The sequence below is a fragment of the Malaclemys terrapin genome, chromosome 1 (assembly GCF_027887155.1).
Source record: "Malaclemys terrapin pileata isolate rMalTer1 chromosome 1, rMalTer1.hap1, whole genome shotgun sequence".
Taxonomy (NCBI): Eukaryota; Metazoa; Chordata; order Testudines; family Emydidae; genus Malaclemys; species Malaclemys terrapin.
In genome coordinates this window covers 146,342,922-146,353,060 of record NC_071505.1, presented here as the reverse complement: position 1 = coordinate 146,353,060, position 10,139 = coordinate 146,342,922, and positions in this window count along the sequence as shown.

Genomic DNA, 10,139 nt, shown 5'->3' with positions numbered 1-10,139 from the left:
GCCTGGAAGGTGTCCAGTCTGAGGAAAAAACTTACTGAAGCATCTCTAAGGGTGAGATTATCTATATTCAGTTTGATTAGACATAGATTTGCATGTTTTATTTTATTTTGCTTGGTGACTTACTTTGTTCTGTCTGTTACTACTTGGAACCACTTAAATCCTACTTTCTGTATTTAATAAAATCACTTTTTACTTATTAATTAACCCAGAGTATGTATTAATACCTGGGTGGGCAAAGAGCTGTGCATATCTCTCTATCAGTGTTATAGAGGGTGAACAATTTATGAGTTTACCCTGTATAAGCTTTATACAGGGTAAAACGGATTTATTTGGGTTTAGACCCCATTGGGAGTTGGGCATCTGAGTGTTAAAGACAAGAACACTTCTGTTAGCTGCTTTCAGGTAAGCCTATAGCTGTTAGGGGACATGATTCAGACCTGGGTCTGGGTTTGCAGCAGGCTAGCGAGTCGGGCTCAAACCAGGCAGGGCACTGAAGTCCTAAGCTGACGGGGCAGGAAAGCAGGGGCAGAAGTAGTCTTGGCACATTAGGTGGCAGCTCCCAAGGGGGCTTCTGTGATTCAACCCGTCACACATGCCTACACATATTTCCTTGCCTCAGTTTCCTCACCACTCTGGAGAGTTCTTTAGGCTTGGGCATAGCCCTCTGGGATGTGTAGAATCCTTTCCCTGCAGCTCATGTCTACTTTCAGAAACATGGAGCCTCTCTCTAGGTCAGCTAGTTTTCCCTGACTGTGGCTGGGCCGAAGTTAAACAAAGGAACCCCTGCTAAGAAAACCTGATCATTTCTTCCCCTCTCCTGTGCAAAATTTCCTATTCATGTCTCCCAGAGTCTCTGGAGTTTATATATTCCCCTACCAACATCTGGTTCCTTAGTTCTGTTGTTGGTGTTTCATTCTTCTTCACCAGTCCACTGCAGACAAGATAAGAGAAGACTAGTTCTCCTAAGCTCTATCTAACTCACCATCCCAAGGTGTTTCCACCTGAACAAGCAGACTAAGTTCTAACAATCCACTTTTGTATCTGGTCTGTAAAGGACATGACACAGCCCTTGTCCACCAAGGGTGGATTCCACATACACAGAGGCATTCAAAAATACAACAATTTCATCAGAACAACTTCATAGCATCAACCATAATTCACAAATTGTACAGATAGATTCCTCAAATCAACATGTCAGGAAACCAGGAAATGGAGAATTAAAGTGACACTTCCCACACAACACAGCCATAATCTCAACTATGTCCCTTTTCTTTCATATCCCAGTGCCTTACCCTTACCTCAACTTTCTTGTCCAGTCTGATATCTACTAACTAGCTGCAAGCAGAAGATATTGGAAGTGAACTGCTGTCTAGATAAATGGTGTAGGCTGCAGAGTTTTGGTTTTGCGGAACATTGGTCCACCTTCTAAAGGAAAAGGGGAGCTGTACAGTTTGGATGGCCTCCACCTCACTAGACGGGAAACCAAACTCCTTGGGGACAGGCTGGCTAGAGCAGTCAGGAGGCTGTTAAACTAATAACAAAAGGGGTGAGTAAAAAGAGGGAAAATGTAAGCACTCATTAAGCAGAAAACTGAGATGAGAACAAAATTAATCAAAGAACCAAAGGACATGAAGAGAAGACATTCTTTAATTGCGTATACATCAATGATAGGAGCATGGATAACAAACAAGAGGAACTGGATTATGGACATAAATTCGATCTAGCTGGTATTAGTGAAACATGGTGAGTTGATTTACATGATTGGAATGTTAAAATAAATTATTACAACCTATTTAGGGACGATCACATAGACAAAGGAGGAGTGGGAGTGGGCTTCTATGTAATAAATAGTATTACTTGTTTCTGAGTCACTGACAACTCGGAAGAAAATGATCTTGAATATGTACGGAACAATGTACTAACAGATAAAGCACAAGATAGGGTATTAGTTAGTGTCTGCTACCAACCACCAAATCATGATAGGGAACAGGATGCCTGACTCCTTAAACACCTATTTATAATATACTGGAAAAAAAGCTGCGTTATTATGGAGGACTTCAATTTGAGTGACATATGCTGGCGGTCTCATGCTGCCAGTACTAAAACATCCTTGGAATTTCTTAATATTATAAATGAAAATTTCCCAACTCAAAAATTGTTGCATCCAACAGGGGGGAATTCTATATTAGACCGCATCTAGACAGAGAGAGAAACTGATCACATAACTAAAAATTAAATCTAGTCTAGATACAGTGATCATGACTTGATCTCACTGATAATGTGTAAACAGAATAAAGTCCAAATCAATAATATACGTACTTGTTCCTTTAAAAGGGCGGATTTCACAAAGATGAAAACAATTATGAGCCGAGTCAACTGGGAGGAAGAATTTAAACAGAAAAATGTGAATGAAAACTGGGAATTGCTTAAGAACACTATACTAGATACCCAAAAAACCACAATTGAAGAAGAAGGTGTATTGGTTGAAAAATCAACCTGGTTTAGAGGGGAAGTGAAAGCACCTATTAAAAATATAGGTATATAACAAATGGAGGAGAGGGGAAGTTGGCAGGACTGGCTCCAGGCACCAACAAAGGAAGCAGGTGCTTGGGGCGGCCAATGGAAAGGGGCGACATGTCCGGGTCTTTGGCGGCAATTCGGTGGCAGGTCCCTCAGTCCCTCATCACGGCTTTATCTTTTTTTTTTTTTTTTTCCGCTTCGCTGCTTGGGGTGGCAAAAATGCTGGAGCCGGCCCTGGAAGTCGGTAGTAATAAATATAAATCAAAAGCTTGGAACCGAGAAGGGAAGCAAGGGGACACAAGTAGAAATCTATGGCCAGCAGAGTTAGGAACAATAAGAATGTGTTTTTAAGTACATTAGGACCAAAAAGTTTCCTAACAATCATATTCATTCATTACTAGATGGAAATGGTAGAATTATCAATAATAACGCAGAAAAGGCAGAAGTGTTCAATACATTTTTTTGTTCTCTATTTGGGGAAAAAATAGATGAGGTAGTCATGTCATATGATGATAACACTCTTTCCATTCCACTAGTATTTTGGGAGGATGTTAGACAGCAGTTACTACAGTCAGACATTTTTAAACCAGCAGGTCCCAATAACTTACATCCAAGACTTTTTTAAAAAGCTGGCTAAGGCGCATACTGGGCCATTAATATTAATTTTCAATAAGTCTTGGAATACCAGGGAAGTTCCAGAAGACTGGAAGAAAGCTAATGTTGTGCCAATATTTAAAAAGGGGAAATGGGATGACCCAGGTAATTATAGGCCCGTCAGTCTGATATCAGTCCTGGGAAAGATAATGGAGTGGCTAATACTGGACTTAATTAATAAAGAATTAAAGGAGGGTAATATAATTAATGCACACCAACATGTGTTTATGGAAAATAGATCCCATCAAAACTAACCCGATACCTTTTTTGATGCAATTACAAGTTTGGTTGATAAAAGTAATACTGTTGATAGTTGGACTTCTGTAAGGCATTTGATGTTGTGCTGCATGACATTTTGATTAAAATACTAGAACAATATGAAGTTAATATGGTACACATTAAATGGATTAAAAACTGGCTGATAGATCTCAAAATCTAATTGTAAATGGGGAATCATCACTGAGCAGATGTGTTTTGTAGTGTCGTCCTGCATAGATGAGTTCTTGGCCCTATGCATTTTAACATTTAGCATTTTCAAACAATGTATATTTTAATACGGCTAAATGTAAATATATACATCTAGGAACAAAGAATGCAGGCCATACTTACATGATGGAAGACACTATTCTGGGAAGCAGTGACTCTGAAAAAAACTTGGGGGACACGTGGATAATCAGCTGAAAATGAACTCCAAATTTGACACGGTGGTCAAAGGGATAATGTTATCCTTACATGTATAAACAGGAGACTCTCAAGTAGGAATAGAGAGGTTATTTTACCTCTATTTGGCACTGATGCAAATGCTGCTGGAATACTGTGTCCAATTCTCATATCCACAATTCAAGAAAGATGTTGATAAATTGGAGAGCATTAGAGTCATGAGAATGATTAAAGGATTAGAAAATATGCCTTATATTAATAGATTCAAGAAGTTCGATCTATTTAGCTTAACAAAGAGAAGTGTAAGGGATGACTTGCACACAATTTATAAATACCAACATGGGGAATGAATATTTGATAACTGGGGTCTTCAATCTAGCAGAGAAAGGTATAACACAATCCAATGGCTGGAAGTTGAAGCTAGACAAATTCAGACTGGGAATAAGGCATCCATTTTAAACAGCGAGAGTAATTAATCATTGAAACAGTTTATCAAGGATCGTAGTGGATTCTCCATCACTGACAATTTTAAAATCAAGATTGGATATTTTTCCAAAAAGATCTGCTCTAGGAATTATTTGGGGGAAGTTCTTGATAATCACAGTGATTCATACTGGCCTTGGAATCTATGGAAGAACTTCCCAGTGCAATGGTGCTGCACAGATCAAAATGAGGGTTTATGGGAGTGCATGAACAGAAGTGCTGTTTTAGAGTTCTCTTGGGCACAGTCAAAATGACAGATTAGGAAGAGGTAAGGTGCTCTTATGTTCACACTGTTGTATCCTCACACCCACCCTGACACCTTTACACTGAGTAAAAGGGCTGGAGTGGCATAAAGGGATCCTAAAAGCCCTGGTTCATGCCAGGGGAGCATTCCCCTGGTGCAGGTACTGCACAAGATGGCCATAAGTCTGCCCTTCAAAATCCCCTTTGCAAGGCCTGGGATGGTGTCATGTTGGAGGCAGAAGTATTGTATTGGGGGCAGGGCCACAGTATGCAATGTTGTAAAGGTTCCAGGCAGTACCACAGTCCATAGGGCAGCCCAAAAAGGCTGTTATAACTTAGAAACACCCAAAGGACTCTCTAAGTTACACTGGGCTCCTTGGAGCAGATCAGGATTGTAAAGGTGCAAAGGTGACTCAAAGCCACTTTAGGGTCTCCTCTCCCTGGGCTGCGTGTTCTGTGCTGTGCCCCTATTTCCTATTGTTATGGCCACAGGGAATAAACCAAAGGCTTCAATTGTCAATTCAAGACCTTTCACCAATATTTCATTCAATAGTTTAATCAATGATCTGGAAGTAAATATAAAGTCAAAGCTGATTAAATTTGCAGATGGACACAAAGATTGCCAGGGTGGTAAACAGTGATGAGGACAAGGCAAGTCATACACAGCGATCTGGCTCCCTTGGTAGGCTGGGCCCATTCAAATAAAATGTGTTTTTAATACAAATGCAAGGCCCTACAGCTAGGAATGAAGAATGCAGGCCATTCCTAAAGAATGGGGGGGGGGGGGTGTCCTGGAAAACAGTGACTCTGTAAAGAAATGAGGGGTCCTAGTGCACAAACAACTCATGAGTTACCAGTGCAGTGCTGTGGCTAAAAGGGCTAATATGATCCTTGGCTTCATAAACACAGGACTAGTGAGTAGGAGCAGACAAATGGCTTTTCTTCATTACAGCATTGGTGAGATCAATACTAGAATAGTGTGTCCAGTTCTGAGATCTGCATTTTAAAAGTAACGTTGAAAAACTGGAGAGGGGCTATAAAAGAGCCATACAAATTATTCAAGAGCTGAAGAAAATGCCTCATAGTGAGAAGCTCTCGCTGTTTAGCTTACCAAAAAGAAGACTTTAGGTGACCAGATTATGGTATATAAATATCTTCACAGGGCATACAGGAACCAATAGCTGGAAGTTAAAGCCAGAAAAAAAATCAAATCAGAAATAAGAGACACATATTTCTAACAGTGAGAGTGATTAACATTGGAATATACCAAAGGAAGTGCTGGATTCTCCATCTCTGGCTGTCTTCAAATCAAGACCAAACGCCTTTCTGGAAGATATGCTTTAGTCATCTACAGGTTATTTTGGCTCAATGCAGAGTTAACTAGGTGAAATTATATGGCCTATGTTATGCAGGAGGTCAAAGTAGACGATTTAATGGTCCCTTCTGGCCTTAAAATCTATTAATGTACCAGGAGGGGGAACAGCACCAAATTCAACTAAATACAGAACAGAAGAGGAGCAGGCAGGACTCAAGGATTCAGATTCTTGGTAAGGATGGTGGTGTAAGCTTTACAGAGCACTTGACTATACATGCAATATGAAGGAGCCAGTATTTCAGAATGAATATCTATCTTGAGGGGAGAGCATTGAATTCTGTTGGAAGAGCAGGAGGGCAGCCCCCTCTGGAAGAGCTTCACATGGCTGAGGTTGTACATCCAATTGTCTCTCTTTTGCCATTTCTCTGAACTCCCCTTTCACCAGGGTTGCCACCTGCTGCTTTTGCCTAGGGCTTTGTTTCTTAAATTTGCTCATAACCTCCAAAATAGATTAAATGTTTCTCAGTTTCATCCACAATCCCCCTAATACCTCTCCAGTGCTACTGAAATCTTTAACAGTTAGTTCTACCCTCAGTTACAGAAAACGTTGTGACTAATTAAGTAGTTCAAGCAACTAGGGTGCACGGAAAAACAACTGCTACCACTGTCTCCAGTAAATGCATTCCATCTCAGCATACTTCAATCACTATGGTTTCCATTTCATAACTGAAAGAAAAATGTTGGCCTTCTTTGGGCTGTCACAGCAACAACAGGGGTAGAACTGAGATCCTCCTGCTCTAAAGGCACAGGTCTCAGGGACTTGAACTAAGGCATAAGCAACCATTCAGTATTAGCAGTACAGGGCCTATGACATACAGTTGAGCAGTTTTGATTCATTGAGACAGAAGGCAGTGACGCATACACATACGAACCAGTTCATTAGAACATTATACAGATGTGTACCAGGTTTCACATTTTTCTACAGCCATAATACAGGAGAAAGAATGCCTATATCTCCCCAAGGGAGCTTGAAAGCCCTGTAGCAGTTTTTGGTATTAGAGAAAGGAGTCTCCACTTGAGACTCCAAAGGAGGATTTTGTTATGATGGAAGTAGTGGATGGTATTTTTCTATCTGTTCTTTGAGTCTTCTGTATTGTCTACTATGTTTCCACAGAATTATTCCCCAAATGCAGAACTATTTGTCTATCACATAATAGAGTGCCATCTATCTATCTCACACTCACTTCTAGGCTTTTACAGTTGATAAATACCTTCCCTAGATTTATAGCAGGGATCTCAAACATGCGGGCCACATGCGGCTTGCGGAGCTCTTCCCTGTGGCCTGCCAAGCTCCCTGCCCCCCACCCCGTTACTTCCTGTCGCCACCAAACTCCCCTCACCCCTGCCCCCCCCAAGTTATTTTATGTGGCAGCTAAGCTCCCCGGGTGCTGCTCCCCAATGTTTGGGGCCAGGTCTCTCCCCACAAGTGTCCTCCAGCCTCACTTGCTGCCCCCTCACTGCCCAGAGCCTGAAGTTCATGCTGACTCCGCTCCACTCTGCTGGCTTCCGGCATCACCTGCTGCCGCACGGTCCTAGTGCCCCCCTTCACTGCCCTTCTTCCCTAGTCCTGAGCCTCTCCAATGCCCCAAACCCCTCACCCCTGCACCCCTTCCTATCCCCAAACTCCATCCCAGAGCCTGCACCCCCACCCCCTGCCCCAGCCCGGAGCCTGCACCCAGCACCCAAACTCCATCCCAGAGTCTGCACCCCAGACCCGCTCCCGCATCCAAACTCCCTCCCAGAAACTTAGGCAGGTGGGGGCGGGTTCTGGGCACCACCAAAATTTCTACAAACCTGCCACCCCTGGAAGAAGCAGAGCAGAGGTGGAGTGGTGGTGCAGCCCAGTGCAGTGGGGGGGCTTTACTGAGTGTATATATTTTATTAAAACCGCTTGGAGGAGGAGGAGGAGAAGAGGTGGGGCAGGGGCGGGGCCTCATGGAAGGGGTGGAGTGGGGGTGGGGCCGGGGGCAGCGAGGGGGGGTGTCAGTGATGCGGCCCTCAGCCCAATGCACTAGTCCTCATGTGGCCCTCGTGGTCATTTGAGTTTAAGACCTGTGATTTATAGTGACACACTGCATTCAGCTTGCATCCGGTAAGGCAACTAATCTCGTAGTGCCAGATCGTTGACATTTACAAAGGTTTTTAACTGCTTTTCTTCTGCCAAAAATAAATTTGTTGTCCTATTACTGGATTCAAATGGGAAAACAATTTTAATAGAACTTACTAATCTTTAAGCATTTTTAATGTGCTCATAACAAGGTTTCTGGGCACTATGTACAAAAGTAAATTACAAAATATTTTCCCATAAAGGGCATCTAGGCTCCATCATTCAGTGTGACAGTATTACTTTGTGTTTTTCAATGTTTCTTTGTTCCTTCTTTTTTCCCCAGCAAGGTGTATCACCAGAGCATTTTTATACCATCATCCTTGAAGGAAGGGTTGTGTGAAAAGATGAATCTTGCATTGTCCCCTTTCTGAAAGGAAGTCAGCTTTTGTCCTCATTTTCTGGAGCATCTCTGGAGTCAGTCCTGAGGGAAACTAGACCCCAGACCATTAAAAATGAAGACTCTAATCTTGAATTAGATCTGGAACCAAATGGGAACCAGTGGCACATACAGAGTACTGATGTAATGCATGTTCTTCAGTCTTTCTTGCCTCAAAGGTAATTTGCTAGTCATGCTTCCATATGGCCCTATGTGTTGCAATAATCTAACTTGAAGGTGCTAAAATGTGGATCACAAAGGCCAGATCCTCATCAGAGAGGAACTGACATAGTCTCCTATCAGTCAAAGATGGAAGAAGGGATTCCTCTCCACTATTGCAATCTGTGTAATAGAGAGTCCAGTAGCTCCTCATGACTGTGTACCATTCCACCTTAGTGATATGATGACAGATGCCTTCAGTAGAGAATAGGTCACTGTTCCTCCAATTATCTCCCTCATTTTACCAGCATTTGGTGTAAAACAAGGATCTTGTAAACATACATTGTAAAATGTGGGCCTGTTGTAACAAGAATACAATTTTTATATTTGTAGTTTCAGTAAACTCTATACTGTATCTTTTTGCTTTTATTGATATTTAATACATATTGTAAGTAGAAAGTGTTTTTCAGGTTGTAAGAAAATTGCTATTAATCCACAAGAAACCAGAAATGTTGTTGCCAAAAATCATTATTTCCTGCCACAGAATCCAAAAATGCTTGAGGCAGGAGTAGGGTTGAAGATGTAGTATAATTGTAGTTATGACTCAGAAATGAAACTAACTGACAAAACTGAAGGGACTTGCCTTGTTTCTCATCGGAGACCATTCTCTAGCTTACTATAAGCCTCAGTGATGGGAAATTTCTCTTCATAACCACCCTAAATTTTTCTTAAGTCCACCCCATTACTCCCAGGTATGTCCCCTCAGAGCAGACTTTATCATTTCTCTTGCTACTTTATGTTTACATCTTTCAAATACTTGTACATAGTGATTATCATTTAGTCAAACTTTAAATGTTTAGTTCCTTTTATCTGTCCTCACCAACAAGCTCTTCAGCCTTGTATTAATTTCCGTTACTCTTCTCTAAATTCCACTTCTCTTGCTTGTTCTGGTATAGAAGTATCTTCTACTATTTACAGGCTCACAGGTGCAGTCATACCAGAAAGCCTCCCCACTAAGCAGGGACAAGACACTGACCCTACATGGTGTGGAAACTGAGCCTACAGAGTGTGTGGAAAGCAGCTGATTAAATGACTATTTTTTGGCTTCCCCCACCACATTTGCTAAAGATCTTGGTCTTTTCCCCATCTCTGAAGGATGAATTCATCCAATAATGACTGGCATCTTCCCCCAGAGTTTATGGAAACTCACAGTTGTGGTAGAGAAATTCTCAGAAAAGTTTTCCATTGCATAGAAGCACTAGTTTCTGTCCCCCAAGGCTACCAAATTTAGTGAAAGTTCACACTCCCCCAACACACCAAACATAATCTCATAAACGTCTAAAGGTGCAGTGTAAAACTGCGGAAAGCACTATTAATAGATGTGGGGATTTTGATGGGTGTTCCCTGTATGACTTTAAACTGATTGCATTTTGCATGAACATTACAGGCTCTCCTAGATATGAAAAATAGAAATTGTTCCTGCTCTAAGGCTCAGTATAGATTCCAGAATGTTTGCATCAGGTTAAACATTGAATGCATAATATGCCTATGCATCCTGAGTT